Source organism: Thalassophryne amazonica, chromosome 20 (genome assembly GCF_902500255.1).
Source record: "Thalassophryne amazonica chromosome 20, fThaAma1.1, whole genome shotgun sequence".
Taxonomy (NCBI): domain Eukaryota; kingdom Metazoa; phylum Chordata; class Actinopteri; order Batrachoidiformes; family Batrachoididae; genus Thalassophryne; species Thalassophryne amazonica.
Genome location: NC_047122.1, coordinates 4,245,254 through 4,258,402, shown reverse-complemented (window position 1 = coordinate 4,258,402; position 13,149 = coordinate 4,245,254).

Below are 13,149 nucleotides of genomic sequence, written 5' to 3'. Positions count from 1 at the left end.
ACATGGAGCAGGAAAGAGAGGAAAAAAAAGCGTCCAGATGAAACAGTCCTCTGTGATTCCAGAAGTGATTAGAGGCGTTTTCAGCATCCAAGGTTTGGCAGAAAATGATTACATTATTTATATAGAGTCCAGCGCACAGAGCAGGTGGAATTGTGTGCAAGAGGAGAGCCGTTCCAAAAATAGCCTCTCAGGTCCTGCGTAACTGCCAGATAATGGGCTTTTAGCAGACTCGTAATCACCACACAAATGCCTCTAAGCCGTCACAGTAACTCGAACACAAACTGCGCCACGCTGTTGTTGCTAAATTTTGAACATCTTGAAATTAGCGCCACACTCTAAGAGCCACTCCGAGCCACTATGCTGCCACAATAGCTCATGAAACAAAAAAAACGGTGCATGGCTCCTTCTTCACTCCTTCTTCACTCGGTGGGACCGAGGCTTTAGGCTCAAACTGCTGGTGACTCTGGTACTGGCACATTCCAATCTAATGGCTGCATTCATATAAGAAAAGGTGGCCTAATGAGTTGTACATTACTCCAGCGGTGCCATTTGGCACCCTCCGGTAGAAAAAGGAGTAGTGAGAAAAGACTGGTAGTTTTAGTGGAGTTATTCTATCCAGAATAATTTTATTTATAAAGCAAAACCATGGCGTAGGCCATTTGTCATGTCCTGCCATGATCCCATGGCCCTACTCTGGAGCTTGTGGGGCCCAGGGTGCCACTGCCTGTTGAAGTTGGTGTTGCGGTGGCGTGCTTGTGATGACTCTGGGGAGGTGGACTGCTGCTGGGGGGATGGGAGCCAGGGTCTTGGCCAGGGGGATGGTGGGGTGCTGTCCTGCTCTCACTTGAGTGGTCTCCGGATCTCGGACTTTGGGGAGTCCTGCTGGCTGTGTTGAGGGAGTCTTGGGGGTGGGGGGCCTGTTGCATGTGGTCCAGCTCGGAGGCTTTGGTCCTGCCCCCGGGTCTCGCCCTCATTGGCTTGGTGGTCCCTGCCTTGGCATGGGGATCAGACATGCTGGCCCTTCTCCTCCCTGCTTCTCCTTTGGGGAGCCGTGGCCCATGTGGTGTGCTGCTGGCCTTCCCCCGTGGGCCTATGCTGGTGCCCTGTGTGCTACCCCTTGTGTGTGGGGTTGTTTCCTGTGCCTCTGTGGGGAGAGCAGTGTGGGAGGGTGCATTGGGTTGCCAACTGGGGTGTTCCTCTCGTGGCTCGTCAGGCCATTCCAGTGACCCTAGTGGGTGCTCTTCCTGCCTATTGTGCCCTTCCACTGTCCTCGGTCTCCTTGTTGCTCCTGGGGCTCTGCATCCTGGACCCATTCCCATCGAGGTGCATGCAATCACCCGTGTTTCTCCTCACATGCCAGAGTGGTCCATGTCATATGGTAAGGTTCTGTACTTTTGTCTTGGCCCAACATTCCAGCCACAGAAGTGATCGGATATTTAGCTATGATCTGGGTCTCTGTGTGTGGATGGTCAGGTGTTTGTAGACGTCACCACAATTCAATACTGGGTGTTCCCAAGGGGATGAGGACTCTGGTGTCTTAGAGTAGGGTATGGATGCTCACTATTTAGACAACAAACTGTTGCTGTCACGGCTTGTTTATGTGTTGTTGTTTATCCTGTTATGTTGTATCGTTGGGGTTCCGCCTCTTTGGTGTGTCACATATTTCATCAACTCACAGTTATTACTGTCACCACTTGTCTTTTGTTCTTGTCTGTCTTCATGTTGTTTTGGCGTTCAGCCATTTCTGATAGAAATTATCGGTTAGCTTTAAATAAAACATTATAGGCTGATCAGGAAGAGCAGGTGAAGGTCACACATGCACACCACATTCACTCTCACACTATATGTGCCCCTGTTCTGTGGAATGATCTCCCTGCATCAATAAAAAAGTCAGATTCTGTGGACACTTTCAAGTCCAGATTTAAGATGCACTTATTTTCCCATTCGTATGGCAGCATACTGGTATAGTATAGTTCTACACTTTTTACTCTTTTAATTCATTTTATTAGTAAATGGAGCGTGCCACAGCCTCAACTTTACCTAAATTCTGGGTCTTTTAGTGAAGTTTAGGGTTACAACCCCTGGCAAAAATGATGGAATCACTGGCCTCGGAGGATGTTCATTGAGTTGTTTATTTTTGTAGAAAAAAGCAGATCACAGACATGACACAAAACTAAAGTCATTTCAAATGGCAACTTTCTGGCTTTAAGAAACACTATAAGAAATCAGGAAAAAAAATTGTGGCAGTCAGTAACGGTTACTTTTTAGACCAAGCAGAGGGAAAAAAATATGGAATCACTCAATTCTGAGGAAAAAATTATGGAATTACCCTGTAAATTTTCATCCCCAAAACTAACACCTGCATCAAATCAGATCTGCTCGTTAGTCTGCATCTAAAAAGGAGTGCTCACACCTTGGAGAGCTGTTGCACCAAGTGGACTGACATGAATCATGGCTCTAACACGAGAGATGTCAATTGAAACAAAGGAGAGGATTATCAAACTCTTAAAAGAGGGTAAATCATCACGCAATGTTGCAAAAGATGTTGGTTGTTCACAGTCAGCTGTGTCTAAACTCTGGACCAAATAACATGGGAAGGTTGTTAAAGGCAAACATACTGGTAGACCAAGGAAGACATCAAAGCGTCAAGACAGAAAACTTAAAGCAATATGTCTCAAAAATCGAAAATGCACAACAAAACAAATGAGGAACGAATGGGAGGAAACTGGAGTCAACGTCTGTGACCGAACTGTAAGAAACCGCCTAAAGGAAATGGGATTTACATACAGAAAAGCTATAAGGAAAGCCATCATTAACACCTAAACAGAAAAAAACAAGGTTACAATGGGCTACGGAAAAGCAATCGTGGACTGTGGATGACTGGATGAAAGTCATATTCAGTGATGAATCTCAAATCTGCATTGGGCAAGGCGATGATGCTGGAACTTTTGTTTGGTGCCATTCCAATGAGATTTATAAAGATGACTGCCTGAAGAGAACATGTAAATTTCCACAGTCATTGATTATATGGGGCTGCATGTCAGGTAAAGGCACTGGGGAGATGGCTGTCATTACATCATCAATAAATGCACAAGTTTATGTTGATATTTTGGACACTTTTCTTATCCCATCAATTGAAAGGATGTTTGGGGATGATGAAATCATTTTCAAGATAATGCATCTTGCCATAGAGCAAAAACTGTGAAAACATTCCTTGCAAAAAGACACATAGGGTCAATGTCATGGCCTGCAAATAGTCCGGATCTTAATCCAGTTGAAAATCTTTGGTGGAAGTTGAAGAAAATGGTCCATGACAAGGCTCCAACCTGCAAAGCTGATCTGGCAACAGCAATCAGAGAAAGTTGGAGCCAGATTGATGAAGAGTACTGTTTGTCACTCATTAAGTCCATGCCTCAGAGACTGCAAGCTGTTAGAAAAGCCAGAGGTGGTGCAACAAAATACTAGTGATGTGTTGGAGTGTTCGTTTGTTTTTCATGATTCCATCATTTTTTTCCTCAGAATTGAGTGAGTCCAGATTTTTTTCCCTCTGCTTGGTCTAAAAAAGTAACTGTTACTGACTGCCACAATTTTTTTTTCTGATTTCTTATAGTGTTTCTTAAAGCCAGAAAGTTGCCATTTGAAATGACTTTAGTTTTGTGTCATGTCTGTGATCTGCTTTTTTTCTACAAAATTAAACAACTGAATGAACATCCTCCGAGGCCGGTGATTCCATAATTTTTGCCAGGGGTTGTAGTGGCCGGCGATCACCTTAGTATTTCCTGTTTTTCCTTGTTGTTTAATGCTGACAAATTATACAGTATTTCTTGTCTTTCTGATGCCTGATTCTTTTTTTTCTCTGTTTAAGGTGCAGCTCCATCCAGAGATGGGTGTGGTATTTGTGCTGGAGACCCTCCTGTCCTGTGCACCAACAGCTTTTCCTGTATATTAATTTTGTGAATTGTTCTGTAATTTATGTCTGTATCATGGTCCAAGCAGAGGGTCACCATATTGAGTCTGGTCTGCTTGTGGTTTCTTCCTCAGAGGGAGTGTTTCCTTACCACTGCTGCCTCTGGTGGTTGGTAAAGTTAGACCTTACTTGTGTGAAGCACCTTGAGGCAACTCTGTTGTGATTTGGCGCCATATAAATGAAAATTGAAAAAATGAAAATTGACATTGAAATTGAATTGAAATTATATGCTCTCTGTCTTGAAGAACAAATTGCATATATCTGTATATATATATATATATATATATATATATATATATATATATATATATATATATATATATATATATACAATCAACAAAAATATAAACGCAACACTTTTGGTTTTGCTCCCATTTTGTATGAGATGAACTCAAAGATCTAAAACTTTTTCCACATACACAATATCACCATTTCCCTCAAATATTGTTCACAAACCAGTCTAAATCTGTGATAGTGAGCACTTCTCCTTTGCTGAGATAATCCATCCCACCTCACAGGTGGGCCATACCAAGATGCTGATTAGACACCATGATTAGTGCACAGGTGTGCCTTAGACTGCCCACAATAAAAGGCCACTCTGAAAGGTGCAGTTTTGTTTTATTGGGGGAGGGGGGGATACCAGTCAGTATCTGGTGTGACCACCATTTGCCTCATGCAGTGCAACACATCTCCTTCACATAGAGTTGATCAGGTTGTCAATTGTGGCCTGTGGAATGTTGGTCCACTCCTCTTCAATGGCTGTGCGAAGTTGCTGGATATTGGCAGGAACTGGTACACGCTGTCATATACGCCGGTCCAGAGCATCCCAAACATGCTCAATGGGTGACATGTCCGGTGAGTATGCCGGCCATGCAAGAACTGGGACATTTTCAGCTTCCAAGAATTGTGTACAGATCCTTGCAACATGGGGCCGTGCATTATCCTGCTGCAACATGAGGTGATGTTCTTGGATGTATGGCACAACAATGGGCCTCAGGATCTCGTCACGGTATCTCTGTGCATTCAAAACGCCATTAATAACATGCACCTGTGTTCTTCGTCCATAACAGACGCCTGCCCATACCATAACCCCACCGCCACCATGGGCCACTCGATCCACAACACTGACATCAGAAAACCGCTCACCCACACGACGCCACACACGCTGTCTGCCATCTGCCCTGGACAGTGTGAACCGGGATTCATCCGTGAAGAGAACACCTCTCCAACGTGTCAAACGCCAGCGAATGTGAGCATTTGCCCACTCAAGTCGGTTATGACGACGAACTGGAGTCAGGTCGAGACCCCGATGAGGACGACGAGCATGCAGATGAGCTTCCCTGAGACGGTTTCTGACAGTTTGTGCAGAAATTCTTTGGTTATGCAAACCGATTGTTTCAGCAGCTGTCTGAGTGGCTGGTCTCAGACGATCTTGGAGGTGAACATGCTGGATGTGGAGGTCCTGGGCTGGTGTGGTTACACGTGGTCTGCGGTTGTGAGGCTGGTTGGATGTACTGCCAAATTCTCTGAAACGCCTTTGGAGATGGCTTATGGTAGAGGAATGAACATTCAATACACGAGCAACAGCTCTGGTTGACATTCCTGCTGTCAGCATGCCAATTGCACGCTCCCTCAAATCTTGCGACATCTGTGGCATTGTGCTGTGTGATAAAACTGCACCTTTCAGAGTGGCCTTTTATTGTGGACAGTCTAAGGCACACCTGTGCACTAATCATGGTGTCTAATCAGCATCTTGATATGGCACACCTGTGAGGTGGGATGGATTATCTCAGCAAAGTAGAAGTGCTCACTATCACAGATTTAGACTGGTTTGTGAACAATATTTGAGGGAAATGGTGATATTGTGTATGTGGAAAAAGTTTTAGATCTTTGAGTTCATCTCGTACAAAATTGGAGCAAAACCAAAAGTGTTGCGTTTATATTTTTGTTGAGTGTATATATATATATATATATATATATATATATATATATATATATATATATATATATATATATCAAAATCAAATCAAATCAATTTTATTTATATAGCGCCAAATCACAACAAACAATTGCCCCAAGTCGCTTTATATTGTAAGGCAAAGCCATACAATAATTACAGAAAAATCCCAACGGTCAAAACGACCCCCTGTGAGCAAGCACTTGGCGACAGTGGGAAGGAAAAACTCCATTTTAACAGGAAGAAACCTCCAGCAGAACCAGGCTCAGGGAGGGGCAGTCTTCTGCTGGGACTGGTTGGGGCTGAGGGAGAGAACCAGGAAAAAGACATGCTGTGGAGGGGAGCAGAGATCAGTCACTAATGATTAAATGCAGAGTGGTGCATACAGAGCAAAAAGAGAAAGAAACACTCAGTGCATCATGGGAACCCCCCAGCAGTCTAAGTCTATAGCAGCATAACTAAGGGATGGTTCAGGGTCACCTGATCCAGCCCTAACTATAAGCTTTAGCAAAAAGGAAAGTTTTAAGCCTAATCTTAAAAGTAGAGAGGGTGTCTGTCTCCCTGATCCGAATTGGGAGCTGGTTCCACAGGAGAGGAGCCTGAAAGCTGAAGGCTCTGCCTCCCATTCTCCTCTTAAAAACCCTAGGAACTACAAGTAAGCCTGCAGTCTGAGAGCGATGCGCTCTATTGGGGTGATATGGTACTATGAGATCCCTAAGATAAGATGGGACCTGATTATTCAAAACCTTATAAGTAAGAAGAAGAATTTGAAATTCTATTCTAGAATTAACAGGGAGCCAATGAAGAGAGGCCAATATGGGTGAGATATGCTCTCTCCTTCTAGTCCCCGTCAGTACTCTAAGGGAACTTTTAGGACAACCTGATAATAATGAATTACAATAGTCCAGCCTAGAGGAAATAAATACATGAATTAGTTTTTCAGCATCACTCTGAGACAAGACCTTTCTAATTTTAGAGATATTGCGTAAATGCAAAAAAGATGTCCTACATATTTGTTTAATATGCGCATTGAATGACATATCCTGATCAAAAAGATAAAGCTGGGTATCATCTGCGTAACAATGAAAATTTAAGCAATGCCGTCTAATAATACTGCCTAAGGGAAACATGTATAAAGTGAATAAAATTGGTCCTAGCACAGAACCTTGTGGAACTCCATAATCAACCTTAGTCTGTGAAGAAGACTCCCCATTTACATGAACAAATTGTAATCTATTAGGTAAATATGATTCAAACCACCACAGCGCAGTGCCTTTAATACCTATGGCATGCTCTAATCTCTGTAATAAAATTGTATGGTCAACAGTATCAAAAGCAGCACTGAGGTCTAACAGAACAAGCACAGAGATGAGTCCACTGTCTGAGGCCATAAGAAGATCATTTGTAACCTTCACTAATGCTGTTTCTGTACTATGATGAATTCTAAAACCTGACTGAAACTCTTCAAATAGACCATTCCTCTGCAGATGATCAGTTAGCTGTTTTACAACTACCCTTTCAAGAATTTTTGAGAGAAAAGGAAGGTTGGAGATTGGCCTATAATTAGCTAAGATAGCTGGGTCAAGTGATGGCTTTTTAAGTAATGGTTTAATTACTGCCACCTTAAAAGCCTGTGGTACATAGCCAACTAATAAAGATAGATTGATCATATTTAAGATCGAAGCATTAATTAATGGTAGGGCTTCCTTGAGCAGCCTGGTAGGAATGGGTTCTAATAGACATGTTGATGGTTTGGAGGAAGTAACTAATGAAAATAACTCAGAACAATCGGAGAGAAAGAGTCTAACCAAATACCAGCATCACTGAAAGCAGCCAAAGAGAATGCTATGTCTTTGGGATGGTTATGAGTAATAGTTAAAATTGTATAAGCAAAGAAAGTCATGAAGTCATTACTAGTTAAAGTTAAAGGAATACTCAGCTCAATAGAGCTCTGACTCTTTGTCAGCCTGGCTACAGTGCTGAAAAGAAACCTGGAGTTGTTCTTATTTTCTTCAATTAGTGATGAGTAGTAAGATGTCCTAGCTTTACGGAGGGCTTTTTTATAGAGCAACAGACTCTTTTTCCAGGCTAAGTGAAGATCTTCTAAATTAGTGAGATGCCATTTCCTCTCCAACTTACGGGTTATCTGCTTTAAGCTGCGAGTTTGTGAGTTATACCACGGAGTCAGGCACTTCTGATTTAAAGCTCTCTTTTTCAGAGGAGCTACAGCATCCAAAGTTGTCTTCAGTGAGGATGTAAAACTATTGACGAGATACTCTATCTCACTCACAGAGTTTAGGTAGCTACTCTGCACTGTGTTGGTATATGGCATTGGAGAACATAAAGAAGGAATCATATCCTTAAACCTAGTTACAGCGCTTTCTGAAAGACTTCTAGTGTAATGAAACTTATTCCCCACTGCTGGGTAGTCCATCAGTGTAAATGTAAATGTTATTAAGAAATGATCAGACAGAAAGGGATTTTCAGGGAATACTGTTAAGTCTTCAATTTCCATACCATAAGTCAGAACAAGATCTAAGGTATGATTAAAGTGGTGGGTGGACTCATTTACATTTTGAGCAAAGTGTTGTGTGTTGGGGGGTGTGGCTGGACATTTTGGTGTTCTTTTCTTTTCTTTGCTCTCCAGGTGGCATGAGAACTGATTCGTCTGTGGAGAAGGTGCTGGCTGAAGAGTCCTTCACCCTCATCAACATCATGTGCAGCACCTGTGAATGGTGCTCACGTGCAGCCTTAAAGACTTTCAGCTGAAGCAGATAATTGGATGGCGTTCTGCATTTAAGTCATGTGTGATTCAAGCAGAACTGCCGGGAACTCGACCTTGTGATGTTCGTTTGTGAGACACTGAGGACCGCACCTGGGTTTGACACATCGAGCCCGTGAAGGAGGAAGGGTGAGGGACACATGCTGTCAGCACACATCAGAGGTGATTAAGTGTTTGACTAATTGTTGATAGTAACTTGGTATTTTGTTACGCAGTATATTTGAATTGTGATGGGAATTGTGCAGCTGGCTTCTCACTTCTGTGGCGTGCGGACAAGTGATCCTCCACCTGTTGTGAGAAGCTGCTCATTTGCATAAAGCTTAAAATACAGACCTGAATGTGTTGCTGATGGTGTGTGTCTTTTGAAGGATGTTGGTTGTAACTGCTGACTTACCTCACCTCTTCTAATCCTTCGCAGAGAGTCGGTTTGTCGTGTCCACCTGGGGGGTGTTTGGCGGTAGTGGTGAGTCCAGGAGCACCGGGCTTCGATCCTTTTGGGCGCTGGAGAGCGTGCCAGCTTTCACTCCACCAGAAGGACGCTATTTTAGTTTTAACACTTTATTATGCACCAGCGGGTGAAATCAATAAATTGTTTTTGTTATTGGAACCACTTTCTGGTTATTTTTAGCGCTGGGTTCCGTCTGACGCAGGTCCGCTCCTCAACCCGCGTCGACACATAACACAAAGGCAATCGAGTCTAACAATAGATTAAATGCAGTGTTGAGGCTGTCATTCTCAGCATCTGTGTGGATGTTAAAATCGCCCACTGTAATTATCTTATCTGAGCTAAGCACTAAGTCAGACAAAAGGTCTGAAAATTCACAGAGAAACTCACAGTAACGACCAGGTGGACGATAGATAATAACAAATAAAACTGGTATTTCTATTTAGTTACTAGATGGTGGACCGGGGCGATCCGCTCATTCACTGGCTGTTGCTAGAGCACCACCATCTTGGTTAGCGCCCAACAACCAGACATAAATAGGAATCAATGTGGACATGATCAATGTTTTCAAGAGAATTTCACCATAAATCTGCTTTTTCCGTGCTGTTACATTTATTCAAACTCAGCCCCACATTTGTACGGCCAATATTTGTCAAAACAAATACAGAAGAGGATCAGGCTATTTATATCATAGACCTGAATGAATTTGGTAGTCCAGATGTTGTGAAGCAAGATAGTAAAAAATACCATCAGTTTGTCAAACACTCTATGTCTTCCATGACACCAGATACTAGTCTGACTCTTAATACGCCTGCGACTCTGCTTTTACGGAGCACTTCTCCACTAAAATATCTAATAATAGAAGTAAAATGAAACAGGCAGCCATGCCGGCCAGGCTGATAGTCAGATTATTCAATAATTTCTGGACCAAGTTGAAACAAATCTGAAAACACTTCACTGGAATATGGAGTATATTGTAGAGAAATTAATCTCATTCGTTTATATTCTTATATTAGTAGAATATACAATGCCATACAATGAAAAACATTTCCTTTCTATGAATTTGTTCTTACAGAATATCTCAGGATGGAAAACCTGATGTGAAGATACCTGAGGCTAATTAAAAAGGGATAAACGGAGACGTATGAAAGTGACTTCTAACTGAATCACTAAACAAATGGTGAGATATGTATCACCACAAAACATTCAGACAGTAAAACTGAAGTTACTACAGAATACAGATCGACACAAAAAATAAATCATTTTCAAACCTTTACTCAGCAATTTTAGTCATTTCCCCACATCATTAATATTACATATAATACATACTTATGAAAGTTCACAACACAATTTATTATTTATTTAACCTTTATTTAACCAGCTGATACTGTTATGTGTCGGACGCAGCTCGGAGAACCGACCAGCGTTTGAAGGACCCAGTATGAAATAAGCAGAGCACGGTACAAAGGCTAACTGAATTTAATACATAACAGTGATACAGAAATAACAGAAAGTGCGGTCTGGCGTGGTGCGCTCCCAGCAGCGCTAACGGTCCGGAGCCAGAAGCTGTTCGGACCCAAGGACCCCGCCGACACCCCCCAGGTGGCCGCAACAAACCGAGTCTGTGAAAGAAGGAACCATTATGTGAGTCCACACTCTACACACAGAGAGAACACTTAAAGGTGTACAAACAGCAAACACTTCCTGGCTTGATTACTAATCAACTTCCCAACCTGCAGGCATGGAACATCCAGTTCACATAACTCCACTGCAGTGGAAGCCGATACATGACTAACATACAGCTCAATATAAAAAGGTGTGAGGGACACCACATTTACTGACTGTATAAATGTTAGTCACAAAATCTAACGTACCTCAGGAAGTGTGCTGACGAGCGTGAGACCTCACCCCCTCCTCTTTCACAGACCGTGCATCAAACCCTGGACGTTCTCTGCTCCCGAGATGACGATCTCACCCGTCTGGTCACAAGGTCGTGTCTCTGGCCAATACACACTGTATACTCCAGTCTTAAATGCCACCATGTTCCAATCCATATAGATACACCTCAGCTGTGAGTCCTGATGAGTCGCAGGTGATCAGGGTGAGGTCCTGATAACCTCAGCAACACAGCCACTCAGTCCCAAATGCAAGCCACCTGGAAGGAAAAACAAAAGACAGAAACAAAAAGGCAGCCAGGCCCCCCAGCCATACAACAGATGCTCCTTTGTCAGCTTGTCGCAGCACCTGAACACTGCACAAAACACCATTTTCAGATCACTTTAACCCAACTTTAAGTCCGTGCATCATAGATTTCTATTTAATCTAATGTCTGACGACGCAGAATGACTCTAAGCAAGATGGTGGCTGCTGGCAATAGCTCACAGGCTGCATCCACCATTTAGTGGATTAAATAGAAATCAATGGTGAGCTCATATCATCTGAATGCACCACTGCGCGTGCGTGAGCTCATATTATTTGATTGCTGTGCTTACACGACAGTACTGCCACAATCTGGTGCCTGGTTTAAATGACAGGAATGGCATGACTTGGCAAACACAGCAGAAGACAGTGCTTGGTGCCCCCCCCCCCCCCCCCCCCCCCCACTTGCCTTCCAACCATACTTCAGGTGGCAATCGAACTGCACCTGTATGGCATTCGATGTGCGTTCTTATTCTTACTGCAATCTATCAGCATTCTAGGTATTCGTACATTGTTCCAACCACATTTGGACTACAATCATATGCATACACATGGTTTTGCATGAATCAGTTGAGGCAGTATTCGCCCACATTCTAAGTAGTTGTACGGCGTTCATCCACAGCTGTCCGAATGTCTGTCCTTCTAGACTGCACCATGAAGTTTGGCTTTTTTCCCCCATTCGGCCTGATTTGGCTTCATTCGTGCAAAGTGTGATGGGGCCCTTAATCTTAACAATAAGTCTGAGTGAAGTTGAAATAATTGAAGAATAACATCCAGTGGGCTTGTGTGGAATTCAGCCTTTTAACGTTCTGGATATATGCCAGTTTCTCATTATTAGCTTTATCCAGGAATAACTTCGGTCTGCTCTAGCCAGTGGACGGCATTCTTTCAATGTCTATTTCAGCTCCATTGGTTCTTGGTTATGCACATTGTCAGTGGTGGGCACAGTTCCGATAATCCGATAACAGATAATTATTGAAGATAATGTTTTTGTTATCGGATTATCTTTTTAGATAACTTTAACTATTATCAGACTAATTATCTTCTGATAAATTTTTGTCCGATAACTTTTAGACCAATAACGTAGTAAACAAAGCTGAACAGCAGCAAACATTTTTAAAATTTAAAATCAGTTGAGCACCTACCTGTTAAAAGTTTCATAGCAGATGTGTAGTTCTACCCTCTGCAAACAGAAGAGAGCTGCTTCTAGGAGAAACTGCTCTATCCTCTGCAGGCAAAAGAGAACTGGTCACAAAAAAAAAAAAAAAAAATCATTTTCTTTAACACCATACTGATACACTGGTAATATCACCCAAGTCATCCAGAGGCATACATTTTTAAATTATGGTTCAAATTTTAACCAAACTAATTTCGGATAAGTTATTTAAAATTACTGTCATGTCTGAAGTTTTATAAAGTGAAAATATCAGATATATGAGGTCTGTTAGAAAACTATCCAACCTTTTTATTTTTTGCAAAAACCATATGGATTTGAATCACGTGTGATTGCATTAGCCAAGCTTGAACCTTCGTGCGCATGCGTGAGTTTTTTCACGCCTGTCGGTTGCGTCATTCGCCTGTGAGCATGCTTTGTGGGAGGAGTGGTCCAGCCCCCTCGGCAGATTTTCATTGTCAAGAAAATGGCTGAGCGACTGCTGCTTTGCTACATCAAAATTTTTTCAGAAACTGTGAGAGACAGCCAGGTGGAAACCATTCGGAAAATTCAGATGGCTTTCGGTGAAGATCTTATGGGCATCACACAGATTAAGGAGCATTACAACCGGATTAAAGACGGCTCA